The sequence below is a fragment of the Ochotona princeps genome, chromosome 30 (genome assembly GCF_030435755.1).
Source record: "Ochotona princeps isolate mOchPri1 chromosome 30, mOchPri1.hap1, whole genome shotgun sequence".
NCBI classification, from domain to species: domain Eukaryota; kingdom Metazoa; phylum Chordata; class Mammalia; order Lagomorpha; family Ochotonidae; genus Ochotona; species Ochotona princeps.
This window is the reverse complement of record NC_080861.1, coordinates 1,824,034-1,839,045: the sequence shown is the minus strand read 5'-3', so window position 1 is coordinate 1,839,045 and position 15,012 is coordinate 1,824,034.

Genomic DNA, 15,012 nt, shown 5'->3' with positions numbered 1-15,012 from the left:
TTTGTCAGCGGTGTGTTCTAACAGTGCCAAAATGCAAATCGATCTGGAAGCGGGTGATCAAGAGGACCCACATTGGTGGGAGCTGTTGCTATAGGTCCTGGGCTGCCAGGTCCAGCTTGGGGGACAGGTGGAGGAAGCTGACCCTGGTCCCGGCCCAGACCTGCTGCAGACGAAGAGGTGTTGATGGAGAGGCTGCAGGTACCAGAAAAGCAGGTGTTAGGCGGTCCAGGGGAGTGGCTGGCATGAGTATGTCGTAAAAGGAGTTTTTGTTGTCCGGAAGATGTGTAAAGGGAGTTGATGGGCTTTGCAAGAGTGTGTGCTGAATTGCCAGAAAGTGTAGGATCGGCTCTGTGTTCCCACACTTGGGAGTGGGCCCTGGCTGTCCACGCCTGGTCTCGTCCTGCGTTCTCCCATCTCCCTTATCAGTCAGGCCAAGTCAGCTCATGTAGTCCCACCCAGGAGACTGCTCTCTGCCCAGTCTCAACCCAGCCTGAGTCGCCGCTCACATCCCCGAGAGCACTGGAGCAGAGCTCCTGCTGCCACCTCTGCAAGGACACCCCGCTAGGACCAGAGGGCTAAGCATGGAGTTGCCTTTTCACGCACACACTTGGTGAACCTCTTGGATCTTGCCTGTCATCTGTCCCCACAAAAGAAAGAAAGGTTGAACCAACAGGTCCCCTGCCTATTTCTACAGAATATCCCCTCCCCCACTCCCAGCTAGCTCTGTGTGCCTGCCCGTGTCCATCTCCGTGCTGGTGCCAGCAGTCAGGCATGGGAAGGGCGGAGGGTAGGCAACCCCAGCACAGCTCCTAAAGGCAGGTGGCACAGCTCGTGCTACACATCAGGTCACTAAACTGGAGCACCCCTGCCCAGCAGGCAGCCTGGCCACTCTGAGGAAAAAGAACCCCAATGACAATGAGTGCCCAGCTGTTGGCCAAGGTGCCTGGACCCTTCCCAGTTCCAAACTCCAAGCAGGCCAGCCGGAGGATGAGTCAGCTGCAGAGGGAGGCTCAGGACTTCTGCTGGTTGGAAGTCAAGCTTTTTGTGCATCTGAATGGCTCTTTCTCTGTTCTCGTGAAGGATGATAGAACATTCCAGGTGAGGCACATCTGTGCCCCAGCCCCTGTGATGCTAGTGGGCATTCTAAGCCCCAAGAGGACGAGCTGTTGCCAAGCCGTGGCCTTCCCAGAGCTGCCTCCACAGTGGGCCCCCGTGCAATTCGGTACCAGTCGCCAGCTGGAGATGAACAGGGTGGAGGAGGATGTCAAGTCTGGAACGTAGGGCGCCAGCCTGCAGCAGCAGCTCCTGGCCAGTGGGATGGGCCATTGCAGCCAGACAAGTACCCAGACACGAGGGCTCTGCCCACTCCCAGCTCTGCGCCTCCATCCTGCACCTGCCACCCACAGCTCAATTCCACAGTTGCCCAAGGCAGAAGCTTGCTCCTCCCCTCTCCCCGCCGCCCCGTCGGTGAGCTGAGTCCATTTAGAGACAGGCCCTGGTGACAGAGGTGGCTTCTGGATGGCAAGGGGAGAGTGTGCCCTGGGGCACACCTCTGCCAGCTCCTCCAGCGTCACCTGGCAGAGCCAGTCTGGGACGCCTGCTTTGTCTGTGAGCCTGTGTGAGTGAACATCCTACTGTTCCCATGGCTTGTCCAGGGGCTAGTGCAGGCCCATTCCCCTGGAACTCGCCCTTCCTGAAATCCCCTCACCCCATGCCCTGACAGGTGTGAGCTCAATTTCCTCCCTCTGACACCCTCTGCAGAGGGAATGCCCACCATGGGACCATGGCCACTTCCTTTCCATGCACTTTGCCCCCCCTGGGGGATGGCTTCTAAAAAGACTGCCCAGGACCTTCTCCTGGCACACGTGGTGGGCACAGTAGGGGGAGTGCTTGGTTGGCCGGTGTGCAGCGTGTGCCCCTTTACAGATGTGAGCTACTAACACATGGCTGTTGTAACTGGAAAGATCCCCTGAGGCCCTGTCGCAGTCCATTCAGAGCCAGCCCTCCTCCCCACACACCCCCGTTAGCAGCCCACTGGGTTGGGAACTCCATGTTGGGTTTACTTAGAATGAAAGACACTTGAATCCTGGAGCACCCATGGGTGCCCAGCTTCTGTTACACAGTGTTAACAGATGGCCGTCATGGAGCACCCATGGGTGCCCGGCTTCTGTTACACAGTGGTAACAGGCGGCCTTCGTGGAGCACCCATGGGTACCCGGCTTCTGTTACACAGTGGTAACAGGCGGCCGTCATGGATCACCCATGGGTGCCCGGCTTCTGTTACACAGTGGTAACAGGTGGCCGTCATGGAGCACCCATGGGTGCCCGGCTTCTGCTACACAGTGGTAACAGGTGGCCGTCATGGAGCACCCATGGGTGCCCGGCTTCTGTTACACAGTGGTAACAGGCGGCCGTCGTCGGGGAATGAGAGGGTTGCCTGAAGATTTCCATGATGCTTGAGCCTTTTATGTAACTTTTTATTAAGTCTTTGTGTATCTCGACTCAATAAAGAAAAGAAAGACTCGGCTGCCTTGTTAGCTGTGATTCAAATATCTCGAAGGCTTTGCTGAGGCCATGGAGGTTGTGTCTGCTTCGTCCAGAACTCCCGCCTCCCAGGGCACACTGCCTCAGTTCTTGGCACACTCACAGGAGCGTGCTGGTGGCCGTGAGCGTGTCTGCTTCCTGCGGGAGCCAGAAGCCACAAGCAGGTGAGTACAAACTCTTGACGCTGGGCAGAGCTGTGCTCTGTTCTTTTCAGACTTGTTTTGTGCAAAGAGTGAGTTATAATTTCCCTCTGCAGGCGGGGGCTGTTCCTCCTCCCGTCACCCCCTGCTGTCACAGTAGTGTCGGCCTTCAGGAACAGTTACAAGTTTAATTTTCTCCTTTTTACATGTTTCTTTGTGAGGGACCTTGCACGCACAGGGAGCCCACATGGGCACTGGTTCTAATCCTGGCGGCCCCCCTTCCCATCCAGCTCCCTGCTTGTGGCCTGGGAAAGCTGCAGAGGACAGCTCAAAGTCTTGGAACCCTGCACCCATGTTGGAGACCAGGAATAGGCTCCTGGCTCCTGGCTTTGGCTCAGCTCAGCTCTGGCTGCTGCAGCCACCTGGGGAGTGAACCAGCGGATGGAGGATCTTTGTCTCTTCTCCTCTCTGTGTATCTGACTTTCCAATAAAAAAACAAAATAAATAAATCTTTTATTTTTTAAGATTTTTTTTTTATTGCAAAGTCAGATAGGAAGATTTTCCATCCGATGATTCATCCCCAAGTGGCCGCAGCAGCTCGTGCTGCACTGATCTGAAGCCAGGAGCCAGGAACTTCCTCCGGGTCTCCCACACGGGTGCAGAGCCCCAAGGCTTTGGGCCGTCCTCGACTGCTTTCCCAGGCCACAAGCAGGGAGCTGGATGGGAAGTGGAGCTGCTGGATTAGAACCGGCGCCCATAAGGGATCCCGGCGCGTGCAAGGCAAGGACTTTAACCACTACACTATTGCACCGGGCCCAAGGCCAACACTTTAGCCGCTAGGCCACCACTCCAGGCCCCAATAAATCTTCTTTTAAAACAAGAAAATGGAGCAGCTCGGACTGGAAGCAGCTCTTCTGGTAAGGCATGTTGGGGTGGCAAACAGCAGTTGCTTTCCTGGACCATTAGCAGAGAGCTGAGTCGGCCGTGGGGTAGCCTGGACTTGAACTGGCACCCATACATGGTGCTGACACGACAGGGAGAGGATGAACATGCTCCCCCACTGCATTGGCCCCAACTGTGGCATTTTGTATGATGAGATTTCATTTGGGGTTGACCCAACAGGGTGGGTGCCTCTCCCCGGCGTGGCAGGTGGATTTCCCACTCGGTGCCTCTTTGGGTGACTGTTGCATAGCTGGAACTTGTCATGGGGACTCAAGGGTGCTGCTCACACTGCTGGAAGGCTGAGCTGGCAGGCTGGAGAGGACAGTGACGGTGTGGGAGACCCCTCGCGTGTTGGCTGCCCATTTGCTCACTCCACCTGTGTGTTTGCACCTGCCCTGGGCCTGGCCGTTGGCCGGGGGCCAGGTGTGTGGTGTGGGACGGGGTGAAGAGTCTTCTCACGGCCCATTGCGTCTCCACCAGTCCCACACTGGTTTCCTGTGGTTGTTACAACACACTATTGCAGACTGAGTGGCTGAAAGCAGAAATGGGCTCTCCCACGGCTCTTGAGACCAGAAGTCCAAAGTCAGTCTCATGGGCTGTGGCCAGAGAGACAGCAGGGCCACACTGTGGAGGCCGCAGCGAGCACCTGCTGCTTCCTCTCCCGGCTCTGGCAGCCAAGTGCATCGCTCGGCTGTGCTGGTCTGCAGGACTAGCATCTTCACTTCTCTGTGTGTGTCAGATCCCTGTTGCTTTCGGCCAATGTTTTGCCCTTTCTTGCAGACGGCTGAAGTCAGCTGCAGAGTCGCCAGACGTCTTCCTTTCTGATTCTGCATTGCCTGCTCTGCCTCAGCTGTTACATGAACCAGCCATGCCCCTGGGAACCAGGACTCGGGGGCGTTGCCCTTGTCCATCGCCCGCCTGTCTCATCGACTGGCCCTCTGTCCACCCCTCATCTGGAACCATCGCTCTGCCATAGCCCCTTGCTTCCCTGCTGTCTTACACAAGTCCTGTTGACTTGCGTGACTCCCTGGCCTGTCTTTCTCCTTCAACTGCTCCTAAGGACCTCTCCCTGCCCCCCCCCGGCACCGCCCATTTGGAGGCCACCGTGACCTTGTCGCATCCAACTGCTCTTCCTTTGTGGGGAGCGGCCGACCCCACGCCTATGGGGGGCCGCAAGATGGCGGCTGGCCGAGGGCCAGGAGGCGGGACTTGTCCCGCCAGGAGGCAGGCAGGAAGTCACAAGGATAGGCTAACGCTCCCCCGCTGCGACTGCTGGCCTATCAGATAGCGCCCCGTGGACCACGGGGAGAAGTGATTGGTGGAGAACAGTATATAAACAACCCGCGTTTGGCAATAAACCTTTTCGTTCGGCTTTTTCCTTTGCCTCTCTTTGTTCGTTGGCCGCCTTTTTGGTTCGGCTTTTCATTCCTTCGGTGTGTGTGTGTGTTCGGTGTGTGTGTGTTTGGTGTGTGTGTGTTCGTTCGGGGTGTGTGTGTGTTCGGTGTGTGTGTGTTCCTTCGGTGTGTGTTCCTTTGGTGTGTGTGTGTGTGTTCGGTGTGTGTGTGCCGGTTGCGGTGGCGGTTCCTAAATGAGATTCCTCATTTTAGTGTCGCTGCAGGGCGGTGACATTCCTTGGCTTTCCAGGGGCTGCTGTCTCTTGGTTTTTCTGCACTGGCCATGCCTTCTGGTGTCCTTGGCGGGTCACTCCGCTGTCTACCTAACCTGTTTCCGGGGTCACCTCCTGTCCACCTGTACTCTCTCTTGGTCGTCTGTCTTGAGTCTTGTACTGATGACCCTCAGTTGTGTGTGTGCAGCAGGAGTGGCTCTCCAACCCCCGCTCAGACCCAGCAGCCCCTTCCCCCCCAGTCACCCTCGGGCAATCACCTGTGACAGTCTCAGGGAGGAACCCCCTGGGGCCTGTCCTCAGTCCCCACCAATTCCCCCTCACCTTGCAGGCGCACCTGCATGGCATGAAGGGGCCCTAGGTGCGCCCCCTCTCTCTCCGCTCTCCCACCACCCCCTCCCGTTCCTACCCTGCTGGAACAGACAACCTCCTAAGGTACCTCATCGAGTCTGGCATTTTCAGCCTAACGTAAAAGGACTTGGCTGCACATAAGAACTTTAAGTGCGTTTAAAATCTAACACATCCCAAGCCAGATGGAGGGCTGTTCCCAGTGGACTGCTGGCACCTGCCGGCCATGAGGTAAGTGGTCAGCCTGAGGCTGGCACTGCAGTCCTGTACTGTGGCTGTGATACAGCACCTTGGCTGCACACGGAGGGAGCGGCACTGGGTGAGGCCTCCCTGCCACAGCATCTCCAGAGAGCGTGCGACAGATGCACCTTACAAGGCCAGCGCAATAGCTCAGGGACTAAATCCTTGCCAGGATTCCATGTGCGTGATGCTGGTTCCTGTCCCGGCTGCTCCACTTCCCATCCAGCTCCCTGCTTGTGGCCTGGGAAAGCAGTGGAGGACCAGGACTGCCCAAGGCCTTGGACCCTGCACCCGCGTGGGAGACCTGGAAGAAGCTCCTGGCTCCTGGCTTCGGATCAGCTCAGCTCCGGCCGTAGTGGCCACTTGAGGAGTGAATCAGCGGACAGAAGATCTTCCTTTCTGTCTCTCCTCCTTTTTGTAAATCTGACTTTGCAACAAAAGTAAATAAGTCTTTAAGAAGAAGAAAAGGAAGAGGAAATGTACTTTGCAGGCCTGTCCTAGATGCAATGAAGGGGCAATACTGAGGTGAAGCCGGCCAGCCTGCACGGAGTGGACCCTGCAGGGGACTCGTTGCTCCCTGGGCTGGAGGACCACCCAACAGGTAAGGCGAGAGATGTTCCTGTGCCAGGCCTCAGCTGCTTGGGCTGTTTGTGCTGGAAGGCGGGGCTGCCGCCAGGTGCCTCTGTTTTCCTTATAGGGTTGATCAGTAGGGTCCTCACGGCCTGGGTTCCAGGCCCCCCTCCTTTCCCCATCCCCAGGCACTCCTACCCCAGGCCCTGAGCAGGAGCTAGCCTTGGCTCCACCGCCTAGAAAGTCGTATGCAAAGTGAGGAACATGCGTTGTGCAAGCATTTTTCTGGGGCAAGGGCCACCATGGAATTCTGGCTCTGCCCCTGGTGCTTCCCGTGGAAGGAGGCAGCCTCTTTAACCTTGACCTTTTAACCTCGCTGGTCTCTTGTCGCTCTTGTGGCTCTGCGAGGAGAAAGAGGAAATGAAAGGGACAGAGCTCTGTCCTCCCACTTCCGAGAAACGCTGACAAAATGCCCCGGAGCCCCTCCCTCCCGGGCCCCGTGGCTCTCCCATCGTGCCCACAGCACCTGCCCTCAGGGCTCCCCAGCATCCTGGACCACGTTAGCCCAGGTTAGCTTGGGCTGCCGAGGAGGGCCTGGCCGAGAGCAGGGGTCTGTGGCGAAGGGAGGAACAGCACTGTGAAGCCAGAACTTAAGTCCCAGCCATTCAGCATTTCACAGTCACTGGACACGCAGAGGGGACTTGGGCAATGATTCCCCCTACATACACACACACACACGCAGTGGGTGGAGCGGGGCATCAGGCCCTTTCCACCAGGGACCCGGAGGGGACTTGGGCACCTCCAGCAGCTGGCGTGTGGCTCAGAGCAAAGGCAGGACAGGCAGCAGGGCCGGTTCTGTGGGGCGCTCATCGCCGAGTGCAGTTACGCTCTGGTTACGTAGTGTCTTGCCGGATTCTCACACTGACCCCGCGAGGTCAGCCAAGTGATGCTTGCTGTCTAGAAAGAGAAACCGAGGCCCAGGAACAGCAGGAAGGGACGAAGCCTGGGTGGGCACCCAGGTGTGGCTGTGGAGCCTGCGCTGTGCTCTCCAGTGTCCGGCCAGCTGGGTACCCGCCCGCAGCCTGAGGAGACCTTCCCACACATCTCCTTCTGCAGGGAGGTGAGGAGGTGAGGAGGTGAGGGGTTCCGCAAGTGCATCAGCAGCACTTCAATGACGTCATGTTCCAGAGTGTTCGTGCGCCCGGGCTCATACCCGAGCAGCACTCGCTGTGGCCGTGGACACCGCCTCCAGGCAGGTCTGTCCTCCCGTTGCTGCCTCTCCAGGTCTCCGAGGGGGTAAGTCCCGAACAGCACAGGCCGGCAGTTAGCACAGCAAGGAAGACTCCACAGCCCAGGGTGCCCTCCGATTGCTGACGCTGGCAGGTGGGTTCCTGGATGGGAGAACAATAGGCGCTTTCCTTGGTGCCACAAGGTCTCCAGCACCGTCTCGGTGTCCTCTGCAGCGGGCCAGCCGAAGTTCCTGGTGTGCCCAGCACCCGGGGCTCTGTGGGGTGCTGATGAGGCTCTGCCCAGCCATGTTGCTGGCAGGTGACCCTGGGCAATGAGCCAGCCTCCCTGTGCCTTGATTTGCTTTCTCATAACAGAAAGCTGGCTCCTACAGCTGCCAGCCCTTAGTGGCTGTCGTTCAGAACAATGGCTGGCACCGGGCCTTGGTATCTGAACGCCAGCCAGGAGCCTGCAGCATAGCTGGTCTCAGCAGTGACCGCAGCCTTGCCCCGGGCTCTGCCGGGACCACCCTCCCCGTGGCCTGGAGGAGCCCGGCCCCTGCCCCAGCCTGCGCTCCCGCCCCTCCTCTGCCCCTCAGACACCTCCACTTGCCTCTGCAAGGTCCTAGGGCTCCTCGGAGCTCCGCTCTCACCCAGCTTCCCTTGCCAATCAAAGGGGACCCAGCCCCCGTGGGAAGGAAACAATTTGGCCTCTAGTATTAATAAAAATAAATTCCTCCATGCTAAAAATGCCACACCCAGGGCCTGCTCCTAAAGCAATAACCAGGAAAGGGGTGGTGAGCAAACATGACGTACGCCAGTGAATAGGTGTGGAGTGATCAAGTCATGCTACGACCAGGCAGCGGAGAGCGATGCAGCCTAGAGAAGCAGCAGGAATACTCATTTCCAGAACCTGAGGTCTGGCACAGCAGGTTAAGCCTCTGCCTGTGACGCTGGCATCCCATGCCAGAGTGCTGGTTAAAGTCCCACTTGCTCCCTGTAACACACCTGGAAAAGCAGCAAAGGACTGCCCAACAGCGTGTACCCTGCTCCCAGGCAGGCCACCCAGCTCCTGGCCCCCGCCCAAACTCCAGCCGCGTGGCCACTGGGGCAGGAACCGGTGGGCAGGGAGCTCCGTCCCCTCTCCTTCCCTCTGCTTTTCACGCAGGTAAAAGAAATGTTGAATGTTGGCCCGACACACGCACCTTCCCTGGGTGTTGGTGTCTGGAACACTTCATTCAGCGGAAACATCTACAAAGTGGAATTCAGGTTCGTTTTGTTTTCACTTATTTGTCTCCTAGTAAGACTGGGCTGATGAGCATTTGTCAGTTTGAACTGCTGCTCGTGCCTTCTTCAATGTGCCCTGGAGGTCGGGGGTTCTCTCTATCGGCTTTATAGCTTACGTGTGGGCCTTTTTCTGTCATAGTCACTGCAGAGTTTTCTCCCAGAATGTAACACTTACATTAATGTATGAGAGAGAGATGGACAGACAGAACTCCCACCTGCTGGCTCACCGCTCAGCTGCCCACCAGAGCCAGCGCAGGGCTGGGCTGGGGCAGCAGCCAGGAACTGGGGCTCCTCCCACGGGAGGGCGGGCGCGCTCCGGGACTCAAGAGCCACCTGCTGCCTCCTGAGTCGGCCCGGGGAAGTGGGAGTGTTGAGTGCCCGCCCAAAGAGCCACCTTAGTCTCTAAATGAGAAGTTGATTGAAATAAGAGATTTGACTTGAAGGGAGAACAGTGTAGGATTCAATGCTTTAGAGTGGTTTACTAGCAACAGGGCGGTAGCTGCACAGAGAGGTTATAAAATCCTCCTTAAGCAATAAGTGAAAAACGAAAATTCTCCCATCAAACAAGCTAGGCGAGGGTGTTAGCGCTGTTCGTGAAAACAGTGAAAGCGGAGTCTTCCAGGACCGGGGAGGGAAGGACTCGGAGAACACGGTGCTGTGTCCTGGGAGTAAGGGATCCTCCCACCCCACCCCGCTCAGCCCCACGGATGGGAGCCACAGCACCTGCAGCCCTTGGTAACCCCGACAGCACAGGGGAGGAATGAGGGCTCACTCCCACTGCGGGCGGGCGGAGCAGGGCGGCCGTGATCTTGGTCTTCAGGAGCCGGTTCTGGCTCCCCTTCCTGCAGACCCCCTCGTCAGCTCTGGGCTGCTGGAATTCGGCTTTCCCCACCTCCACCCCTATCTCACAGACGGCCTCCCGGCGTCCACCGTGGCGCTGCGTTGGTTTTGCCTTGCCCACCGTGGTCAGTCCCTCCTGTTGCCATTTCCCTGCAGAGGTGCCAGGTCTCCGCCGGGCCAGCGCATGCCAGCTGGGTGACTTATTTTTACACTATTAGCAGTTGACATTTTCAGAGCTATAATTTTCCTTTTCCTGGATTTTGTCTTTGAGGTTGTGTTAACAAGGTTGTTTTTCATCCCAATATTACTATTTTCTTCTAATACCTTTACAGTTGCATCTTTAAAAAATAATAAAGATTAATTTTTACTTGAAAGACAGAGTTACAACAGAGGTAAGACAGTTTCCATCTGCTGGTACACTCCTCAAATGGCCATAATAACCAGAGATGGGCTGGTCCGAGGCCAGGAGCCAGGAGCTTCTTCTGGGTCTCCCACCGGGTGCAGGGTCCCAAGGACTTGGGCCGTCCTTGACTTCTTTCTCAGGCCACAAGCAGGGAGCTGGATGGGAAGTGGAGCAGCAGGACTTGAACCAGCTCCAATATGGGATGCTGCTGCTGAAGTGGCAGCTTAGCCTGCAATGCCATGGCCCTGCCTCTTTATAGATGACTTCCAATTAATAAATTATGGCAATCTGCTGACCCCAGCCTGGTGGGGAATTTCCTTCACAGATTTCATTCACCCCAAACTTGCTCACCTGAGCCCATCAGACCCCATTTTCTCAAACCATTCCCCTCTTCCCAGCCCACTTCTGCATGGCCAAGGTTACCAACAGACCCCTGTTTAGCACTCCTAGGCTGTAGGAACCAAGCGGGCAGTGTGTCTTGGCCTTGGCCAGGGTGGTGGGTGCATTCCTGCCCCGCCCCCCAGGACAAGCCCAGCTAGGCTGTCCATTGCCACTGTCAGGGCCAGGCCCCTTCAGTCTGAAAGTCCCCTGCATAGTACTCACCTCCGCGTGGGGGTGGGCGGGGCTGGGGTCAAAGGAAGCGGAAACCCCAGGGTGGAGTTGGCAGTGCTGGGCCCAGGGCTGGGCAGTCCTGATGGGCGCAGGGCACCCTGGCCCGGCGTTTGTGTGAGCGGCGCCCTCTGGCGGTCGCCGCGGCAAGGTGCGCGCCGGGGCGCATCCCGCAGGGAAGCCCAAGAAGGACCCTGAGCGTCGGCCAAACGAGACTCCCCTCCCCTGCTGGCCTCCCCCAGATCCCACAGGGCTCAGCGGCAAGCCCGGGACTCCGTGCATGCCAGGCGGGTCTGGGTTCCCCCATCTGAGCACACGGTAATCCTGGAGGGGTGCTGCGAGGCTTAACTGAATTAATGGGTTTGGGGAGCTCAGAACAGTGTCTCCAAGCCGCCTCCTTGCTGTGTTGAGCACCACCAGCGTTACAACCACAGCGGGGGAGGAACCCAAACAGTACCCGCCCTGGCCACGGGAGGGCGCCGTGGCAGAGCGGGCGGGTCCCTTTGCACCTGCTCCCCCGAGCCTGCTTGCCAGCGTGCGGGCTCCAGGGAGGGAGACATGGCAGAGGTTGGATCCCTCTGCCACCTGCCTTAGCTCTCCCCTCAACAGCGTCCTGTCCTCCAAGGGAAAAGGTGCTTCCTGCCTAGCAAGTTCACCACCTCTGTCTGCCAAACACCTCCCTCAGCACCACTGGCCAGGGCACCTGCTCAGCAGGGTCCCTTGTGGCCACCAGGTGCACCCACATGGAAGACCCACCTGGAGGTCCTGGCTGCTGGCTTCAGCCTGCACCAGCTCCAGTTCTTGCAGCCACTTGAGGAACAAGCCAGCAGAGGGGAGAGCTCCTCTCACTCCCTCTGTCACTGCTGACCGCAGACTCAGAAACCCTGGGCAGGCTCCAGGTGCTGCCCTCTCTGGCCTCATCCCTTCTCTGGGGTCATTTTTTAAAAAGATGTTGTTTGTTTTACTTGGAAGAATTATGGGGTCTGGGGAAGGGGACAAAGAGAGACAGAGAAATGTCTTCCGTCTGCTGGCTCACTCCCCAAGTGGCCACAATGGCCGGAGCTGAGCTGATCTGAAACCAGGAACCTCTTCCGGGTCTCCCAAGTGGGTGCAGAGTCCCAAAGCTTTGGGCCGTCCTCGACTGCTTTCCCAGGCCACAAGCAGGGAGCTGGGTGGAAAATGGAGCAGCCAGGACACAAACCAGCATCCATTTGGGATGTCAGCACTGCAGGTGGCAGCTTTACCCACTATACCATAGTGCTGGCTTTCAACCTTGTCAGAAACATGCCATGTTTTCATTATAGTTGCCTGGCAGCAGAATGCTGACTTGGGATGGCCGAGGGCGCAGATGACTGCTTGCACCATGTACCTTGCTTTGTTCCCTGAATAGATTTGTCCCCCCAAGACAGAGGAAGGTGCTGGGGCTCTTGTAGGGGATGAGGTGTAGGTCCTATAGCACCCTCATCCAGGGACACGCACACCTGCTGAGTGCAGGGTGGGGACAGCCTGGTGCCAGGAGGGAGGAGGCAGCTGCAGCCTCCAATGGATGAGCTGTGAGCCGCGAGCTCCCTCCCTGCACCTGCAGCCTGTGCCCAGGTGTTGTGGAGGGAGAGCTGTGAGGTGCGATCTTTGATCGGCTGCCTAGCTGGAGTAAACGGACCAGGATTCTAGACCACGGTGGCTAGGTGCTGCGGGGGTGAGGGGATGACTGTTGCTGGATTGGGGGCGGTGGGAATTTCTGGGATCAGGGCTAATGCTTGCACAACTTTGCTCACATTCTAAAACCACTTTGGGAGAGTGATATTTGGGGTAATTGCATCTCAATCCAGTTTAATGTCAAACCTAAACCGAGTGAGAGAAAAAGTTTCGGACCACACAGACTCTGCTGAGGAGGAGGCCTGGGGGCTGAGGGCAGGGGCTGGTGCTGCAGGTGGTGGGGCGTGAGGGGGGACGGGTGCTGCGGGTGGAGCTGGTGCTGTGGGCAGGGGCAGGGGCTGCGTGCAGCAGGCAGCGAGTGTGGCAGCCGCAGGAAGAGAGAACCTCAGGAGTAGCCTGGCGGGCTCCAGAGAATGGGGGATGTGAAGAGGCTAACGGGGCTAGGCTAGCTGGTCTTGAAGCAGAAGGAAGTTCTAACAAACGTGGCCCTAGTGGACCTTGGTGAATGAGCCCAGCTGGACACACCCTGGGCAGCTGCTTGTGACACTGGCGACCTAGAGCAGAGCTCCAGTTTGAGTCCAGGCTGCTTTGTTTCCGGCCCCGCTCCTTGCTAATGGGCCGGGGAAGGCCGAGGAAGACGGCGCAAGTGCCAGGGCCACCGAGCTGGACGGAGCTCTGGGCTCCTGCCTTCAGCCCTGGCGCTTACAGCCATGTGGACAATGGAACAGCAGGTGGAGGGCTCTGCTTTCGCCACCATCGCCACCCCCTTTACAGCTCTGCTCTTCAAATATATAAATCTTTTTTTTAAAGCAGTACCAAGTCCAAGTAACACCTAGTGACTATAAAATGCCACCAAGAACAATGTCCTACAAGCCAATTCAATAAAATGAACACGTATTTTAAGAAAACAGACTGTTGGCTCCACTGGTAGGAGGCATCTAGGAAAATCCATACCACGGCGCAGAAGGTGGGACAGTGACTGCCCAGAGTGGGGTGTCTGTTGGTCAGGTATGAAGTTTCCATTTTGTAGGACGCGAAGGGCTCAGGAGATGGACAGTGGGAGGGCTGTGCAGCGTGGGCGCACCGATACGAGCGGCACCCTGGGCAATGGTTAGGAAATACGGCGTTACAGTTACCCAGTTAAGAGTTAATTATGCAGATAATGCAGCAATGTGCTTGGCATAAAAAAATCAAACACAGACCCAACCAATTCTTTTCCCAGCTACCTGCCTGGGCCTCTGGGGTGCACCCATGGGGTCTCTCCTACCCTCCTGACCACCCCAGGACTTGAGAGGTGTTGTGAGCTCTGCCCTACAAGTGAGGAAACCCAGTGCATGCCCCAGCCCCAGGTCAGGAGGTGCTTGCAACTCAACTTAAACTCAGGCAAAGAAGTCCCTGAGACTGTGGGGCTGGGGCCAGAATCCTCTCTAGTCTCCCCCTGGACGGCTAGTTCAGGCAGAGGCACCGCAGAGAGGGCGCGCAGACACATGCATGGGCTCCACATGGCCACACAACCAGAGCTGGCCAGAGTTGACATGGCGCAGGACGGCTGTCTGTGTGTACTGAAGGGGATGAGTCCAGGGCACACTCCGGTGTGCACCTCTCACTTCTCGTATGTATAAAGGCCTCAACTGAGAGGCCTTTCCCAAGGCACCTGCCCTGGCGCTGACCCCCGAGTGCCCGCTCTGTGGGAGCAGGTCTCCCACCTTCTTCCTGCGCCTGCACCCCCGGGCCCGGCCCTCCGTGTGGTCGTCATGTTTGCTGCCAGGGCTGCACTGCCTGAGTGCCATACCTAGGAGTGTCTGGGGAAGTGCTGCCCTCACTGCTCCTGGCCCTGCAGCTGGCTGAGTGAGGAGGGACGGCCCTGTCCCCTTGGCTGGCGGCTGCATCAATGCAGCTCTGCTCTGTCCTCACGCGCCCTGCTGCTGGGTGACCTCCGTGTCCTGAACCCACTGGATTTAGACCCATTTTCAAGATTACCCTTGTAAGTACTAAGATCAGAACTCTAACGAACTCTCCTTTAGGGCGAGTGAGGGAGACAGCTCAACCTGAAACAGTGGCCAATACATCTCTGAGCTGGCCAGGCAGGCTGGTGAGCGCCGAGCTTGGAGCGTGCAGGCCCTGGGAGAGTCACTCAAGGGAAGTCACGCGGGAAGTTCCAGGCACAGCCTGGGCCCTGAGGGGCGGTAAGGTTATAAAGGCCACATTCCCAGGGTTCTCCTGTGTTTGACTTACGGAAGCAAGGCATGATTTTTTTTTTTTGTAAGGCCATGATATTCTAATAATAGGAGGTTTAGAAGAGAGAGGGGATGAAACCCTAACTCCAGGAGAGGAATGTTCCAGAAACAGGGAACCAGCAAGCACCAAAGGCTTAAGGCATGAGTAAGCTCAGTGTGTTCCAGGAAGACGGCAGGCAACACAGTGGGGGTGGCAAGACTCTAACAGGATGACAGGTCTGTGTAGGACATCCGCCTTGCCACATTCACCCAGCTCCCCGACTTGCGACCCTGAGCCCGCCAGCCAGCTGCAAGGTGTGCCGTGCACCTGCTGAGTGGGAAGAGACACTGAGTTCTCCAGGAGTGT